Source organism: Arachis ipaensis, chromosome B5 (genome assembly GCF_059453495.1).
Source record: "Arachis ipaensis isolate K30076 ecotype BB chromosome B5, ASM5945349v1, whole genome shotgun sequence".
In the NCBI taxonomy this organism is placed as follows: domain Eukaryota; kingdom Viridiplantae; phylum Streptophyta; class Magnoliopsida; order Fabales; family Fabaceae; genus Arachis; species Arachis ipaensis.
In genome coordinates, this window is record NC_142440.1 from 57,461,316 (window position 1) to 57,480,099 (window position 18,784).

At 41.4% G+C, this 18,784-nt stretch overlaps 1 non-coding gene across 1 annotated transcript; it reads left to right on the forward strand.

The window, feature by feature from the left end:
* The first annotated feature begins 4,020 nt into the window (after positions 1–4,020).
* Positions 4,021–4,124, forward strand: LOC148564292 (small nucleolar RNA R71). The gene has a single exon (XR_015885320.1). It is a non-coding gene; the product is annotated as a small nucleolar RNA R71 (small nucleolar RNA).
* The last annotated feature ends 14,660 nt before the right edge of the window (positions 4,125–18,784 follow it).

The following is an 18,784-nucleotide window of genomic DNA, read 5'->3' on the forward strand; positions in this document are numbered from 1 at the left end:
GAGTCATTCTGTGTGCAGTTATGGCCAGCCCAGGATATAGCCAATTAGGTCTTTCATCCTCAAGTGGTACTTGGGCATCGATGCATAGTCTAATGATGGTGCTAGGGAAATGAAGCCAGGATTCAGGGTCACTTTTCTCACTAAACTCTTGTATCTGCTCAGCAATGAGTTTATGAACTTTGATCTCTCCTCCAACCATAATGCAATGTAGCAAGATGGCTCTTTTAGGGACTATTTCTGAAGAGTTTGCAGTGGGTAGGATGGATCTCCTAACTATTGCATACCACCCTTTAGCTTCAGGTGTTAGGTCTCCCCTTCTCAAGACTCTTGGAGCCCCTCTTGTTTTTCTCACCCATTCAGCTCTGATGGCACAAAGGTCTTCAGCAATAGTTGTATAGTCAGGTTCTCCTCTCATCCTTTCTTCATAACTTGCTTGGCTGAAATGTATGTTCTTCAGGCCAAGAGTTTTCATGATTGCTTTAGGACTGAAGTCAACTTCCACCCCTCTCACATAGCTTTTGTATGTGGGGTTCTTGGTTTGATCCTCCCTTACTGCATTTGCATAAAACTCCTTCACCAAGTTGATGTTGATTCTAGTGATTGGCTTAGTTAGGAGCTCCCACTTCCTCTTTTTGATCTTTTCCCAAACACCTGGGAACTCATCCTTTTCAAGTTCAAAGGGGACCTCAGCTAGTACCGTTTTAGGTCTCATCCATTCAGCTTGAATCTCATGGAATACTGATCTGTATCTCCATGCATCGAATCCCCTGTTTTCCTCCATTGGCTGCTTGTCTTTTCTTCTTTTGTGGCTAGATGAAGCTGCCATTTTGGTAAGTGACAACTAAAGTTGACAAGGTGAAGCAAGAAGTGTTGTTGGAGGTGTGGTGAGATTGTTTTCGGCAAGAGATGGTTATGCTATGATGAAGGAAAAAGTGTATGAAGGAGGCTTGATGGTGTGGGACTCGTTCCCCAAGTGGTTCTTTATAGTGCCCCATGAGTGAAAAATGAACGGCTAGGGTGGTTTGTGAAGGGTGGCTTGATGGTAAATATATGAATTGTAGATAGGGACGATTGGCTTTTCATTTTCTTGGAAGTATTCTGGATGCATTAGGTTGTACATGTAGCTTTCTTTTCTTGCAGAACTTCCTTTTCCCATGTGTTAGTTTCAAAGATTTATGAGTTTTCTTTTTGACCAAGCACGTCCCTCCCTTTTGTCTTTTTCCTCCATTTTTGTCTTTTCTTTTGTACCTGCACAAACAAACAAATTTGCTATCATTTTTCGGTCCATGTGAATTATGAATAGTATTTGCACATGTAAATCAATGCTTGTCTTTATGAACTTATAGCCGTGACTTCTACATGCATGCACACTTATTATTTGGACACCAAACTTAGTTTTTGATTAAGTCTCCTGATGACATGAAATCCATGTTGGTTGCCCTTAATGAGTGTGCATATTTCTAATAAATCATAGTCACCTTGGCTCTTTGATTCTAAACAAAGTGACTACCCTAAGTAATTGAAACTAAAGCACTAAAACATATGAATGGTATACTTGTCATGAATTTTGAAATCCAGAGGTATTTCTTGCTTTTCATAAACCGTGTTCAAAAAGAACACCAAACTTAATGTTTGGTTGTGCACCTTGAATGAAAGATGGAATTCAATTTGAGTAAGATTTGGGAGTGCCATCAGGCACACCAAACTTAGAGACCAATTGTAATTTACATGCACGGTTTGGTGCACTTAATCAATAGTTGTCCTGAGGATTCAAGTTCATGCGTAAGAAACCATACTTTATTAGATGTAAAGCAAAGCACTAAAGATTAAGGATACTAAAAACATGGGTTGCCTCCCATGAAGCGCTTCTTTAACGTCACTAGCTTGACGGTTGTCCCTTGTTAGGGTGGATTGTAGTGCTTGACGTCCTCTCCTCTCACTATGAAAACGTCCCCTCTTGATTCATTCATGACCTCTAAATGTTCCATAGAAAGAACTTTCTTGATTGTGAACACTTGAGGGAGCTGGGAAGGAATGGTCTTGAGGCCAGGTGGGATTGGCAGATAATGACTTGAGATCACTTTATCTCCCGGAGAAAAACCTTCAGTGGGAATTTTCTTGTTTCTCCATCCTCTTGGCAATCTCCCTATCACTCTTCCCTTTCTCTTGAGGATTTCTTCATTGACCTTTATGTCAGGAGGATCCTTCTGATCTGTTTCCACTGATTCTTGTGGCTCTAACTCTTGCAACTTTTGTTTGCCTTCTAATGACGGTTTTAGAGTCTCAGCTGCTGGATTACTTTCCTCCAAACACGGATGGCTACTATCATCTTTAGGCTTTTCAAATTCTGGTTCAGGTTCAGATGCAGGTTTGAAGACTTTGAAAATGAGCTGTTCATCATGTATTCTCAGAATTAGCTCTCCTTGTTCTACATCTATGAGCGCTCTAGTAGTGGCTAGAAATGGTCTGCCCAGAATGATAGGGTGTAAATAGCTTTCCTCCATGTCCACAATGACAAAGTCTGTGGGGAAATAATAATCTCCCACTTTCACCAGCACATTTTCAACTACCCCTTCAGCTTGCTTCTGAGTTTTGTCAGCCAGTTGTATGATTACATCAGTGGATCTCACCTCATTCAATTGTAGCCTCTTCATAAGAGTTAGAGGCATCACATTTATGCTAGCTCCTAGATCACAGAATCCTCTGTCAATTTTTGTTTCCCCAATGATGCAAGTGATATGAAAACTTCCTGGGTCCGTTTTCTTAGAGAGGGTGTCCTTCTTGATGAGAGCACTGCATTCTTTGTTCATTGTTACAGTTTGTCCTCCCTTCAAAACTCTTTTCTTGCTTAACAATTCCTTTAAATACTTGATGTGTGTGGGCATTTGATGAAGAATCTCAAGAAAAGGAATATTGACATGAAGAGAGTTAAATGTCTCTAGAAACCTTGAATAGGTTTTCTTTTTTTCACCTCCTCCTAACCTTTCAGGAAATGGTGCTTTTGGTTGGTATATTTCCATCATGCCTTTTTGCAGTTCCTTGGCTTGCTCAGTTCCACCTTCCTGCTTAACTTCTTCCACACCTTCTTTCAAGATTTCCGGTTCATGCTCTGAGGGCCTGATTCCTTCTTCTTCTGAGACTTCCTTCAATAAGGTGATGGCCTTGCATTCTTCCCATCTTACTCTCTTTTGTTCCCCTTTAGGATTCTTTTCTGTGTCACTAGGGAACACTGCAGTTGATTTTGGGGCCTGTCGAGATAGCTCTCCTACCAGAGATTCCATCCATTTGAGTTTTTCACCATGGTTTCTTAAGGTAGTCCTCACATCATCCCTGAAGCTTTTCAATTCAATTATGTCTTGACTCATGGTTGCCATCATTCCTTCAATCCGGTTTAATTGATCTTGAAATTGTTGGTTCGGATTGGGTTGGGTAGGTTGATTACTTTGGTCATGGTATGATGATTGGGGGTAAGTGTTTTGTGTGGCTTGGTATGATCTTTGGTTGGAGTTTTGGTATGTGGAATTGTTATGTTGGTTGTGGTTGTAAGGTTTGTGGTTTTGTGGTTGGGTTTGTTGGTTTCCCCACCCAAAGTTTGGGTGGTTTCTCCAGCCTGGGTTGTAAGTATTGGAATGTGGATCATATGATTGCCTTTGTTGGTTTCCCACATAATTGGCCTCTTCCCAATCACTTCCTTCAATGCCTACTTCCTCTTGATCTTGTGTGTGGATTGCAGCCACTTGCTTTGTTTCTAATTGCCTGGTAAGTTCTGCTAGTTGCTTGGCAAACACCTTGTTTTGGGCTAGAATTGTATCAACCTGGTTCAGTTCCATGACTCCCTTAGTGTTGTGCCTTTCTGATGCATAGTAGTACTCATTCTCAGCCACTGTCTCAATCACTTCAATGGCTTCTTCCACAGTCTTTTTCCTGTTCAATGAACCTCCTGATGAATGGTCTACAGCCTTCCTTGATTCATAAGAGAGCCCATCATAGAAGATGTGCAGTTGCACCCAATCATGGAACATGTTTGGTGGGCATTTCCTTGTCAAGTCCTTGAATCTCTCCCATGCCTCGTAGAGAGTTTCACCATCTTGTTGTCTAAAAGTCTGGACCTCAGATCGAAGCCTATTGACCTTTTGTGGAGGGTAGAAACGTGCCAGAAACTTGCTTTCCACCTCATCCCATGTTGTTAGACTCCCCCTTGGGAATGATTCCAGCCACTTAGCTGCTTTGTCCCTAAGTGAAAATGGGAACAAGAGCAGTTTATAGGCATCTTCCTGGACTCCATTGGACTTCACAGTGTCACAAATTCTCAAGAATTTTGTGAGATGTTGGTTTGGGTCTTCATTAGCACTTCCTCCAAAGGAACAATGATTTTCCACCAATGATATTAGCTGTGGCTTGAGCTCAAAATTGTTGGCCTGAATGGGTGGTTTCTGGATGCTACTACCACAATTCCCTGAGGTTGGGTTTATGTATGAACTCAAAACCCTCCTCTCAGGGATGGCATTGTTTCCATCAGCTCTCTCATGGTTGTGAACTTCTCTATCCATGTTGAGATCTAAAGCTTCCTCAAAATTGTCCTCAGATTCTCCTTCAGATTCCTCTTCTCCCACTACTCTCTTCCCTCTTGCTTCCCTTCTAAGTCTATGAAGGGTCCTCTCTGGTTCGGTATACGGAGGAGTTGATGTCTCTCCTCTCCTACCTGTCATACAAGAACACAGCTCAAACACAAACAAGTGAAATACTCTTGGTTAATGAAAGAGTATGGTTAGATCAATTGAGGAATTAAATCAAACAGTTAGTGAGTCAGTGAGTTAGTTGCATGAATCTAAAGGCGTAAAGAAAGAAAGCATGTAACCAAGTGCAGAAATTAAAATTCAACAAGTATCTAGAACAGAATTAACAAAGCAAGAGAAAATTGCTCAATCTAGTTAGCTTCCAATTTGAGAATTGTCAATCGAAAACCAATCCCCGGCAACGGCGCCATAAACTTGATGCGCATAAACGTGTTATGCTACGATTTAGGAAATTGCACGATCGGCAAAATTCCTTCCGGCAAGTGCACCGGTTATCATCGTCAAGTAAAAACTCACAATAGAGTGAGGTCGAATCCCACAAGGATTGGTTGAGTGAGCAATTCGGATTAGAAGTGTGTTCTAGTTGAGCGGAATCAATATTTGAGATGAGAATTGCGGAATGTAAAATTGGCGGGAAAAGTAAATGACAAGAAAATTAAATGGCTGAATCTTAAATTGCATGAATTAAAGAGCAGAATGTAAATTGCTGAAATTAAAAGGGAATGGGGATGATTGCAAGAATTGAATTGCAGAATGTAAAGAGAAAGTGGAAATCAGAAATGGGGAATTCATTGGGTTTAGGAGATATTGAAATCTCCGAATCAAAACATGTAAATCTCTTCCTCAACCAATGCATTCATTGAATTTTGCTTGGCAATCTTATATGATTGGATCCCAATTCCTTGGCTCACCAATGCTCTCTAAAAACAAACAAATTCCCAATCCCTTGGTTTAAATGTTCATAAGAAGAGATGATGCTTGGTCACTGATTATACCACACAATTTCATGAACCACAATTTGGTAGGATTACATGTCACAATATCCATCCAAACCCCAATCCAATCCACTGTGAGAAAGCTTCTCTAGCATGAATCCTCCATTCCTTTCCCAAGGCTCCGAAGGATTCCAAGTATGAGTAGCTTCTTTCCCAAGACAACTACTCAATGGAATTAGATCGAGAAGCTTTCTAACAAAATTCAAGAGAAAAGATTGAAGAAGAAGATAAACTATTATTGATTCATTGAATTACAATAGAGCTCCCTAACCCAATGAAAGGGGGTTTAGTGAATCATAGCTCTGAATTCAATTACAAAGAAAAGGAAAACTGGCTAAAAGTGAAAGTAAAAAGTCCTTTCTAACTTCAATTCTATCCTATTTATACACTTTCTATATTGAGCTTCAGTTGTGCTTCTTGGGCTTTGAGGCCTCTCCTTGCTTTCCTTTTGCCTTGGGTTTATGATCCATAATGTTGATGAGGTTGTTGATCCAAATTCTGTACATTTCATTGAGCCAATTTAGTGATAATCAAATAATGACACATGACTCAATAAATTGAGATTTCAAACTCATCAATCCTTCAGGCCCAATCCCATAAACCATGATATTCAATTGGGTTTCATACCAAAGTGAGTTTAAGTTAATATTTGTGCTCAAAGACTAACTTAAACCACAATATTTTTGGCCCAGAAACCTTTTCCAAGAGTGGCGTTTAAGTTGCAGTTTAAGCTTAAACTGCAGCTTAAACGCCAGACACTTCCAGTGAGGCCTTTTGTAGAAGCACGTTTAAGCTTCAGTTTAAGGTTAAACTGAAGCTTAAACGTGGAAATGGAAGAATGGTAGCCCTGGAGAGTAATGTAGTCGAACACGTTTAACCTCCAGTTTAAGGTTAAACTGGAGGTTAAACGTGGAAAAGGAATGAGGCATCCTGGAGGTCGAACACGTTTAACCTCCAGTTTGAGGTCAAACTGGAGGTTAAACGTGGAAAAGGGTGGAGGCTTACTGGAGGTCGAACACGTTTAACCTCCAGTTTGAGGTCAAACTGGAGGTTAAACGTGGAAGCTTGGAATGGTGGCCCTGGAGGTGTCGAACACGTTTAACCTCCAGTTTGGGGTCAAACTGGAGGTTAAACGTGGAGGTGGAGAGAGCAACCCTGGAGTAAAAGAAAACGTCGAACACGTTTAAGCTCCAGTTTGAGTCAAACTGGAGCTTAAACGTGGAATGGCCCCTGGTACTCTTCCTGGTTCTGGCGTTTAACCTCCAGTTTGAGGTCAAACTGGAGGTTAAACGTGGAACTCCTCCCTGGTGTCATACTCATTCTGGCGTTTAACCTCCAGTTTGACTCAAACTGGAGGTTAAACGTGGAATGCTCCTTAAGTGAGGCCTATCATTCTGGCGTTTAACCTCCAGTTTGAGGTCAAACTGGAGGTTAAACTTCAATCCCAGCATTTCTTATTCTTCATGATTTTGGCGTTTAAGCTCCAGTTTAAGCTTAAACTGGAACTTAAACTCCACATGTGATATTCAAGCTTCCTTTATTGATTTTCTTGCTTCCTTGCTTAGCCTCTTCTTCCCTGAAATCATCCAAACAATTGCATCAAAGTCTTGCAAAGTTTCATGAGAAATCTTCCATTCATAGCATTCAAATAATATAACTAAAAACTCATGGAATTTGCATAAAAATCTACATGTTGAATGATTTATTGCTTTGTTCTTCATTTAACCATTTTTGGTTACTTTAAGCTCAAGAAAATGCATAAAACAACTAAAACTAACAGAAAATTGCTAGTGAAACTAGTCCATGATGCCTTGGCATCAGTGAGCAAAAGGAAACTAAAATTGAAAGAAGTTGTCTTACAAATCAAACTAACTCCTATTTATACACTTTCTAATTGTGGTTTTTAGGACTTGGAGTGGGCTTTTCAAATTGGTGAAGAAATGGATCCAAATTGGCTTTTGCTTGAAAAATGGACCAAGGGAAACCTTCCAGGGGAGCGCTCAGTGAAGTAACCAAACGTAGCGCTCCCTTTGCTCTTCCCAGGCTTCGAACCAAGCCTTCCTTCATAGCGCTCAGTTAATTAATTTAACGTAGCGCTACAAGCCTTGGGTGGGACTCCCCCTTCGAACCATGGTGGTTTCAATTGTGGAGCAATTCCTCATCATGTGTAGCGCTCAGTGAGAGTTTCCAGCGTAGCGCCCTTGCTTGTAAGTGAGGCTCCCACTTTCGAGCCTTGGTGAGTTCATTTTGAAGCCATTTTCTTGTGAAGAGTAGCGCTTAGTTAATGCTTGCAATGTAGCGCTTCATGCTTTGAAGAGAGGCTCCCTCTTCGAGCCTTGGTTCCACCATTTTGGCCAATTCCCTTGCACACTAGTGCTCCTTCCTTGCTAGCACAAGGTCCCCATTTCGAATCCTGGCTCTACCTTTCCTTGATATTGCGCCTTACTTTCTTCATGGGGAGGCCACGATAAAGGTAAAACACTTAACGGAGTGCTATGCTTTTGAGCGCTGGTGCCTTGCTAATTTGGCCTCCCTTGAGCACTCAGTTTGTGCTTCAAACGTAGCGCTACATGCTTTGTGCCTTGGTGCTTCCAACTAGCGCTCAAATAGAGAGCGCTGCGCTCAATTAGAGAGCGCTGCACCCTTGCTTTCTTGATGCTCCCATGGTTGCTGATGACTTGCATCATCTACGCTTCTTTCTTGCATAAAGAAGACCATAAAAGAGCATAAATCTCATTTGATCGGTACAATTCATGCATTATTTGATGAATATTATAGTACACTATTTTGAGATGAATTGTGCTGAATTTCAGGTGAAAAAGGCATCAAAAATGGGTAGAAGACAAACAAGAAGCTAGACGTGTGAAACTGGTGTGCCACTTGGGAGCAAATGCCACGAAAATGCACTGGCGTGGCATGCCAGGAACTAGGCGTGGCACGCCAGTACTAAAGTCCATAGAAGAAGTCTAAGCATGCATGAGGGCGTGGCACGCCAGGGACTGGGCATGGCACGCTAATACAGTTTTCTAGAGAGCTACAATGGAGGACACAAAAGGGGCGTGGCACGCCTGACCAACCATCTACTATGGGCGTGCCACTTGAGCGAAGGGGCGTTGCATGCCAACTCACCATTTTAAGAAGAACCTCCACTATGGCATGCCACTAGGTGTTGAAGGCGTGGAACGCCAGCTCCAAGAAGCCACTTGGGCGTGCCGCTTGAGAACCCAGATGTGGCACACCAAGCCTGAAGAGTTCACAAATCCATGGGCGTGGCACGCTGGTACAATAATCCAGAGAAGGGGCTGAAGGCAATTGAAGACTGGGCGTGCCACTTTGTATCGAAGGCGTGGCACGCCAATCCAAGCATGTCACTATGGCGTGCCACTTGAAGGCTGAGGCGTGGCACGCCAACTACTGGAACCAAGACAAGATCATAGGCATGGCACGCCAGCCTTTGGGCATGGCACACTGGTATAAGTTTCTAGGGAGGATGAAGGAGGCCAATTACATGGGGCGTGCCACTTGGTATCGAAGGCGTGGCACACCACTCACTATTCTTCACTTGGGCGTGCCACTTGAGCAACCAGGCATGGCACGCCAGTGTCATTAAAAGAGCAAAGAAGCATTTGGGCGTGCCACTTGAGTTCGTGGCGTGGCACGCCAAACAGAGGAACCACTCACTCACAAAAGGGGTGTGGCACGCCAGACCCTGGGCGTGCCACGCTAGTGCAACTTTCTAGAGAAGCTTAGCCAAGCATAGAGCAAGGGCGTGGCACACCATTTCAAGTTTCCAAAGGCAAAGAAAGGTGGAAAAAGGCAAGGGGCGTGCCACTTGAGTTCGAAGACGTGGCACACCAAGGTTGATAGAGAGATAAGCTTGCCACTTGAAGTATTGGGCGTGGCACGCCAAGCTAGAAATGAAGGGCAGTGACACGCCAGTAAAGCGCTAGCCACACGCCAGCTGGGAAGTCATGCTTTTTGGGTTTTTTCTTTTCCCTCCAAAATGTAATTTTTCTTTTTTACTTTTGTAATTCTTTTATTTTACTAGTAGTAGTATAAATACCCCCATGGAGTACTGAAGAGGGGGTTAAGCAGTCAGCGTTAGATCCACTTTTACACTTTACTTTTGAGTACTTTTTGAGCTATGAGTAGCTAACTTCCCTCTCATTGAGAGAGGGAGCTCTGTTGTACTTGATGGATTGATAATAGTGAAATTCTTCTTCTCTTCATCTTCTCTTTGATTTTCTAGAGGAAATTTCGTTCTTAATGCTTAGCATTCAATTATCTTGGGAAAGAGATTGAATGCAATTGGGTTTCATGGGAACCTTGGGAAAGGAAACATGAAACCATGCTTGAAATCCCTTCTCACACTTGAGTAGAATCTGGGTTTTGGTCTTTGGATATGTGACATATAATCCTCCTTCTACTTGGACCTATTATGGTGTGTGGTATAATCAGGGACCAAGCCTATCTCTCTTCATGAGCAATTAGACCAAGAAATTGGCTATTGATCAAGATCTGAGAGATTGAGTCACCAAGGGATTGGGGCTCAATCAATCATGATTGCCAAGAGGTCAATGAGTTGCATGATTGAAGAAAATATAAGCTAGATTTGATCCAAAGAGACAACATCTCCCAATCTCAATGAACTTTCCCATTCTTATCTATCCATTTCTTTACAGCTTAATTTTACATTCAGCAATTCCCCATTCCCATTTACATTCAAGTCATTTATGATTCTGCACTTTACATTCTGCCATTTATATTTCTGCACTTTATTGCTTTTCTTTATATTCTAGTCATTTACATTTATGTCATTTACAATTCTGCACTTCACAATCCTATTGATCTGCTTGACTAATTCATCAATTAATTAAAACTGCTCGAATTTGCCAATCTCTGTGGATACGATCCCACTCTACTGTGGGTTATTACTTGATGATAATTTTGGTGTGCTTTCCAAAAGAACTAATTCACCAATTTTGAATGGGGTGTGAATTGGATTCATCAAGTTTTATGGTGTCGTTGCCGGGGATTGGCTTAAATTTGACAGTGATTAAATTGATTGGAGAGCTAGATTAAGCAATTTAAATTCCTTGTTATTTTAGTTTCTTCTATTTAGCACCTTTTATTTTTTATTATTTTAATTTTTATTTTGAGTTCTATTTCTTTCTTCTTTAATTACTTTTATTCGTCATCCGTATTTCCACTCTTCTAACTGTTTGATTAATTGCACCACTCACACTAACAACCACTCTAACAAGAGTAATTTCTTTATTCATTTTCTTTCTTGCTTTTTGCCTTGATGGTTGTATGACAGGTAGGAGAAGCGAGGCTTCAACTTCCTTTGATTCTGAACCTGAGAGGACCTTCCTTAGATTAAGGAGGGAAGCAAGAGGGAAGAGAATCATTAGCGCTGAGGAAGAGGAAGAGTATTTTGAAATAGACATGAAGGAAAATATGGAGAAACACCATGAAGAAGAAGCTGACAACCATGCCAGAGAAGGCCCAGTAAATCATGATGGGCAAGAAAGGAGAGTCTTAGGCTCCTACATCAACCCAAACCCAGGAAATTGTGGCAGCAGCATCCTGAAGCCAACAATTCATGCCAATAATTTTGAGTTGAAGCCTCAGCTCATCACACTTGTTCAGAATAATTGCTCATATGGAGGAAGTGCCTAAGAAGACCCTAATCAATATCTCAGCACATTCTTGAGGATATGTGATACTGTAAAGTCCAACGGGGTACACCCTGACATTTACAAACTACTCTTGTTCCCTTTCTCACTCAGAGATAAGGCAAAAAAGTGGTTGGAATCATTCCCCAAGGATAGCCTAACTACATGGGAGGAGGTCGTGAACAGATTCCTTGCAAGATTTTACCCTCCACGAAGAATCAATAGGCTGAGAGCTGAGGTGAAAACTTTCAGACAACAAGATGGAGAAACACTCTCTGAGGCCTAGGAGAGATTCAAAGATCTAACAAGAAGATGCCCACCAGAAATGTTCAATAAGTGGGTACAACTACATATCTTTTATGAGGGACTATCCTATGAAGCAAAGAAGGCTATGAATCATTCTTCAGGAGGCTCACTCAACAAAAAGAAAACCATTGAAGAGGCCATAGATGTCATTGAGACTGTAGCTGAAAATGAGTATTTCTATGCTTCAGAAAGGACCCAGAAGAAGGGAGTGCTAGAACTCAACTCTGTAGATGCTTTGTTAGCTCAGAACAAGGAAATTGCAGCTCAAATAGCAGCTCTAACTAAGAGGATGGAGGCCAATCAAGCCTCAGTCATTCAAGACCAAACTCCTCAACAAGAAGGAAATGCACCAGAATCTGAAGGTGACTGGGAACAAGCTAATTATGTGAACAATTTATCCAGACCACCATATGACCCACACTCCAAGACTTACAACCCAGGTTGGAGGAACCACCCAAACTTTGGGTGGTGAAATCAACAAAACCACAACCAGGACCACAACAAGCCTTATTCATCAAATCAACATTCCAACCACAATCCCAACCATCAAACAGGGAACCATAGACCCTATCATAACTCACAAAATACATCATACTATAGTAACCAACCCATACACAACAACCTCAATCAAGATACACCATCCTCAACTATGCAACCATGTGAAATCAAGAGCAACTTTGAGAGGATAGAGGCTGCAATAGCACAACTATCCTCATAGATTATAAGGGCATTCTCCACCCTCATGGACAGACAAGCACAAACTGAAAGAAGGATAAACGCTAATCAAGAAGAATACAGGTCAAATCTGAAAAATCAAAGCATAGCAATCTCAAAGTTGGAAGCACAAGTGGGGATTTTATCCAAGCAAATCCCACTTTCCACACACACATTTCCCAGTGATACCATGACTAACCCAAGAGGGGAATGCAAAGCCATTACTCTAAGAAGTGGAAAGGTTGTGGAGGAAGGAACCCCAAGCAAAGACGATCATGAAGAAGTTGCAGCAAAGCATGAGAAGAAGGATGAAGGAGAGATCCCTGCTCCACCTCCACCAAAACCAGTCTTGAAGCCTTATGTGCCAAAAGCACCATACCCACAAAGACTGAGAAAAGATGGGAAGGATGGTCAGTTTTCTAAGTTCCTAGAGATCTTCAAGAGGCTCCAAATCAATATACCATTTGCTGAGGCATTAGAAACCATAATATTGACTGAAGAATGCAGTGCCATCATACAGAAGAAGCTGCCTCAAAAGCTGAATGACCCAGGGAGTTTTCAAATCCCCTGCATCATAGGGGACATCACCATTGAGAAAGTTTTGTGTGATTTGGGAGCTAGCATAAATCTTATGTCCCTAACCATGATGAGAAGGATGAAGATTGAGGAAGCCAAGCCAATAAGAATAGCACTCCAATTGGCTGACAGAACATTTAAGTTTCCACATGGGGTGGTGGAGGACTTGCTAGTGAAAGTAGGAGAATTCATTTTCCCTGCTGATTTCGTCATGCTGGACATGGAAGAAGAGGCCAACACGTCAATTATCCTAGGAAGACCATTCCTAGCTACTATTGGAGCCATCATTGATGTGCAAAAAGGGGGAACTAGTCTTGAGGTTGCATGAAGAGAAAATGGTCTTCAACGTCTTTAAAGCAATGAGTTACCCCAAGGAATCCATAGGAGAATGCATGCTGGTAGACACCATGGAACAGATAGTTCAAAAAGTTTTGGAAGAAGAACAATGTGGAGGAACCATTGAGCTGGAACAAGCATCAGATGGAGAACCACCACAAGCAACCATGAGAAACTCAATCATGCCAACCACTACAGACAACAAAGATGCAGAGTCACCAAAACTATAGCTGAAGACCTTACCACCTAGCTTGAAATATGCATATCTGGGTGCTAACAACACTCACCCAATGATCATAAATTCAAGTCTGAGCAAGAAACAAGAAGATGAGCTTATCTAAGTGCTGAGACAACACAAGGATGCCATAGACTGGACACTTGCAGATTTAAAAGGGATCAGTCCTTCAATGTGTATGCATAAAATAAAGAAGATGCCAAACCTTCAAGACAAAAACAAAGAAGGCTGAACCCAACTATGAATGAAGTGGTTCAGAAATAAGTGCTGAAATTGTGGCAAGCAGGGGTGATCTACCCCATCTCAGACAGCCCTTGGGTAAGCCCGGTACAAGTAGTTCCTAAGAAGGGAGGGATCACTGTTGTGGCAAATGAGAAGAATGGATTGATACCCACAAGGACAGTGACCGGATGGCGTATGTGCATTGACTACCGAAAACTTAATGAAGCCACCCAGAAGGATCACTTCCCCTTACCTTTCATGGACCAGATGCTTGAAAGATTGGCAGGACATGAGTATTATTGCCTCCTAGATGGGTATTTGGGCTACAATCAAATTGTTGTAGACCCCAAGGATCAAGAAAAAACTTCATTTACTTGTCCATATGGTGTCTTTGCTTATAGGAGAATGCCCTTTGGATTGTGCAATGCACCTGCAACATTCCAAAGGTGCATGCTCTCCATTTTATCAGACATGATTGAGAAGTTCATAGAAGTATTCATAGACGACTTCTTTGTATTTGGGAACTCATATTCTGATTGCCTATACCATCTTGCTCTTGTGCTGAAAAGGTGTCAAGAAACCAACCTAGTTTTAAACTGGGAGAAGTGCCATTTTATGGTAATTGAAGGGGTGGTTCTTAGTCACAAGATTTCAAAAGATGGCATAGAAGTGGACAAGGCAAAAGTGGAAGTAATTGAAAAATTACCTCCACCTTGCAATGTCAAAGCAATCAGAAGTGTTTTAGGACACGCTGGATTCTATAGGAGGTTTATAAAAGATTTTTCAAAGATTGCAAAACCCCTTAGCAACCTACTTGTCTCAAATACTCCCTTTGTTTTTGATAGAGAGTGCATGGTAGCCTTTGATGAACTTAAGAAGAAACTCTCCTCTGCACCTATTATAGCACCACCAAGCTGGGATCTTCCCTTTGAACTAATATGTGATGCATCTGATTTTGCTGTTGGTGCTATTCTAGGACAGAGGAAAGATAAGCTAGTACATGTTATTTATTATGCTAGCAAGGTTCTTAATGAGAATCAAAGGAACTATACCACCACGGAGAAAGAACTTTTAGCCAAAGTTTTTGCTTTTGATAAGTTTAGATTATATCATATTGGCTCAAAAGTAATTGTGTTCACTGATCATGCAGCACCCAAATACTTGCTTACCAAACAATAATCTAAGCCCAGACTAATAAGGTGGATTCTGCTGCTCCAAGAATTTGATATTAAGATTAAAGACAAGAGTGGAGTAGAGAATAAGGTAGCTGACCACCTCTCAAGGATTCCACAAGAAGAAGAAATGTAGCAAGTAGTAGTCAATGAAAGCTTCCTTGATAAACAATTGATGATGATTCAAGTAGCCCCTTGGTTTGCAGACATAGCTAACTTCAAGGCTATTGGGGAGCTACTAACCAACATTAATAAGCACATGAGGAGGAAGCTAATTAAGGATGCCAAACACTACATCTGGGATGACCCCTATCTGTTCAAAAAGTGTGCTGATGGAATCCTGAGAAGGTGTATATCCCATGAAGAAGGGCATGAAGTGTTATGGCAGTGCCATGGATCCGCATATAAAGGTCACTTCAATGGAGAAAGAACAGCAGCAAAAGTACTTCAATCCGGATTTTACTGGCCAATAATGTTTAAGGATGCAAAGGAAATGGTGTCAAGGTGTGATGAATACCAAAGAGCTGGTAATCTAACCAAGAGAAATGAGATGCCACAGCAATTCATACTAGAGTTGGAACTATTTGATGTCTAGGGGATTGATTTCATGGGACCCTTCCCAACCTTTTACTCAAATAGCTATATATTGGTGGCTGTTGATTATGTCTCAAGGTGGGTAGAAGCCATAGCCACTGCAACAAATGACAACAAGGTTGTGATAAGCTTCTTGAGAAGGAACATCTTCAGCAGATTTGGAGTTCTCAGAGCTCTCATTAGTGATGGAGGGACACACTTCTGCAACAAACAACTCGAGACACTCCTTCTCAGATATGGAGTAAAGCACAAAGTGGCAACCCCATACCACCCACAGACCAACGGGCAAGCTGAAATCTCCAACAGAGAGCTGAAACGAATCCTTGAAAAAACTGTTGGAAGCTCAAGAAAGGATTGGTCTATGAAACTGGATAATGCACTATGGGCCTACAGAAAAACCTATAAGACTCCCATTGGGATGTCTCCATACTAACTTGTATATGGCAAGGCTTGTCACTTACCAGTTGAACTTGAGCATAGAGCATTTTGGGCTCTAAAAATGTTAAACTATGATGAGCAAGCTGCTGGAGAAAAGAGATTAATACAACTCAATGAGCTAGAGGAGTTTAGAAATTAAGCATATGAGAATGCAAAAATCTACAAAGAGAACACAAAAAGGTGGCATGACCAAAAGATAGCAAGAAGGGAGTTCACTGAAGGACAGAAGGTGTTACTCTACAACTCAAGACTCAAGTTCTTCCATGGGAAACTTAAGTCTCGATGGTCAGGACCTTTCACCATACTCAAGATGTTTCCTTATGGTCATGTGGAGCTCATGGAGGACAAGACACAGAGAACTTTTACTGTCAATGGCCATAGACTCACGCACTACTTGGAAGGCTCCATAAAGGAGCAGAGAGTGAGCTACAAGCTCAGCTGAAGATGAAGGAATGTCAAGCTAATGACAATAAAGAAGCGCTAGTTGGGAGGCACCCCAACACTTTATCCTTTTTTATTTAATTGCCTTTCTTAGAGTAGTTTAAAATATATTGCTTTAGATAGTTTAATTTTCAGTCTCACTTTGAGGTTACACTATCAAATTAGGATTAGTTTACAATTTTAGGTTAGAAAGTTTGATATTAGCTTTGGTAGCTAGATTTTCTTTACACTCTTTTATTTCATTCTATTTTGGAACTGCAACTTGATGAAAGCATAAATCATGATGAGTGAATGGGCTGAGAACTAGCTAAACTGTTAAGTTTGGTGTGGCCTCCTACCCACTTAATCTAGCCTGATTTTGAAGAGTAAGCCCATTGATTAAGTTTGGTGTGGCCACCACCAAGGATCACCTAGCAGCCCAAGTCACCTAATTTGAAAGCACTTAATGCTTTGGGTAAGAACATGAACCTGGCTTAATGAGTTCAGAGAAATTGGAATCAAAAGAAAATGTAAAGATTGATTATTACTCCATTCTTATGAACACATTAAATACATAATGATGGAACCAATTTATCAAGATGCTAAAGAATTAAGTTTTGTGTCCCAAGGGACACCCATCAGTTGCAATCCAAATCACTCTTGATGAGAAGGAATGTGAAGGGATTCTTTTGTCATTACTAATGGGTTCAGTTTCATTTTCAGGAGAAAAGATGGGGCCCACATGGTAAATAACTCACAAAGCAAGGAAGTCAAAGTGTACTTGCACTTTGGAACTCAACACATGCAGAAGACATGTGAGAAAAGACTTGGCGCCTCTTCCCACGCTAGGCGCCACTCCCCAAGTGGGAAAACATTTAACCCTTTTCGATTCCCACCCTTCGTACCACACCATTCACCCATTATAAATGCCTCACCTCCTCATCTCCTCTCCCACTTCAACAACCCTCAATCACACACGAAGAGCATACACTCGTCACCTTCCTTTCTCTTTTCATCTTTTACCATCTTTTTCCCTTCTTTCTTTCTTCTTTTTTTTATTGGGACAATCAAGTCCTAAGTTTGGTGTTGGAGCAAAACATTATTTTGCTTGCTCTTTATTGCAACCCCCACACATTTTTTTCACAATCCCATACACACTCTCTCAACCTAATGGCACCACCAAAAATCTTAGCCTCAAAGAAAAAAAAAATCAAGGAACTAACCTTTGGATCCTCAAGCTCTTTCAATGAATACAAGTTCCTCTCTGCATTCAACCAAAATCAATTCTATGGTTGGGTGAGTGAGAGGGAGATCATTCCAGAAGTTGGGTTTCAACTAGGGAGGAATGAGCATATTGAAATCAACATTGAGATTAACAACAGGGGTTGGTCACTTCTATGCGACCCACCAAGGAAAGTGGTAGAGAGCTTGGTGAGGGAATTTGGTGCACGAAATTGTGATCTAAGGCAACGGCGCCAAAAACTCTGTACGCACGTCTTAATAAATTGTTTTTCATTCACAACTTCGATACAACTAACCAGCAAGTGCACTGGGTCGTCCAAGTAATAAACCTTACGTGAGTAAGGATCGATCCCACGGAGATTGTTGGTATGAAGCAAGCTATGGTCATCTTGTAAATCTCAGTCAGGCGGATAATAATTGATTATGGAGTTTTCGAAATTTATAATAAATAAATAGAGAATAAAGATAGAAATACTTATGTATATCATTGGTGAGAATTTCAGATAAAGGTATAGAGATGCTTTCGTCCCTCTGAACTTCTGCTTTCCTGCTGTCTTCATCCAATCAATCCTACTCCTTTCCATGGCTGGCTTTATGTAAGGACATTACCATTGTCAATGGCTACTTTTCATCCTCTCTGGAAAATGGTCCGATGCGCTGTCACTGCATGGCTAATCATCTGGAGGCATCACCGTGGTCAATGGCTGCATCCTATCCTCTTGTGAAAATGGTCCAAATACTCTGTCACAGCACGGCTAATCATCTGAGGTTCTCGATCACACTGGAATAGGATTCACCCTCCTTTTGCGTCTATCACTACCCCCAGCACTCGCGAGTTTGAAGTTCGTCACAGTCATTCAATCCCAGAATCCTACTCGGAATACCACAGACAAGGTTTACACTTTCCGGATTCTCATGAATGCCGCCATCAATCTAGCTTATACCACGAAGATTCTGATTAAGAGATCCAAGAGATAATCATTCAATCTATGGTGGAACGGAAGTGGTTGTCAGGCACGCGTTCGTGGGGGAATGATGATGATTGTCACGTTCATCACATTCATGTTGAAGTGCGAATGAATATCTTAGAAGCGGAATAAGTTGAATTGAATAGAAAAACAGTAGTACTTTGCATTAATTCATGAGGAACAGCAGAGCTCCACACCTTAATCTATGGATTGTAGAAACTCTACCGTTGAAAATACATAAGTGAAAGGTCCAGGCATGGCCAAATGGCCAGCCCCCAAAACGAGATCACAGGATCCAAAATACAATCCAG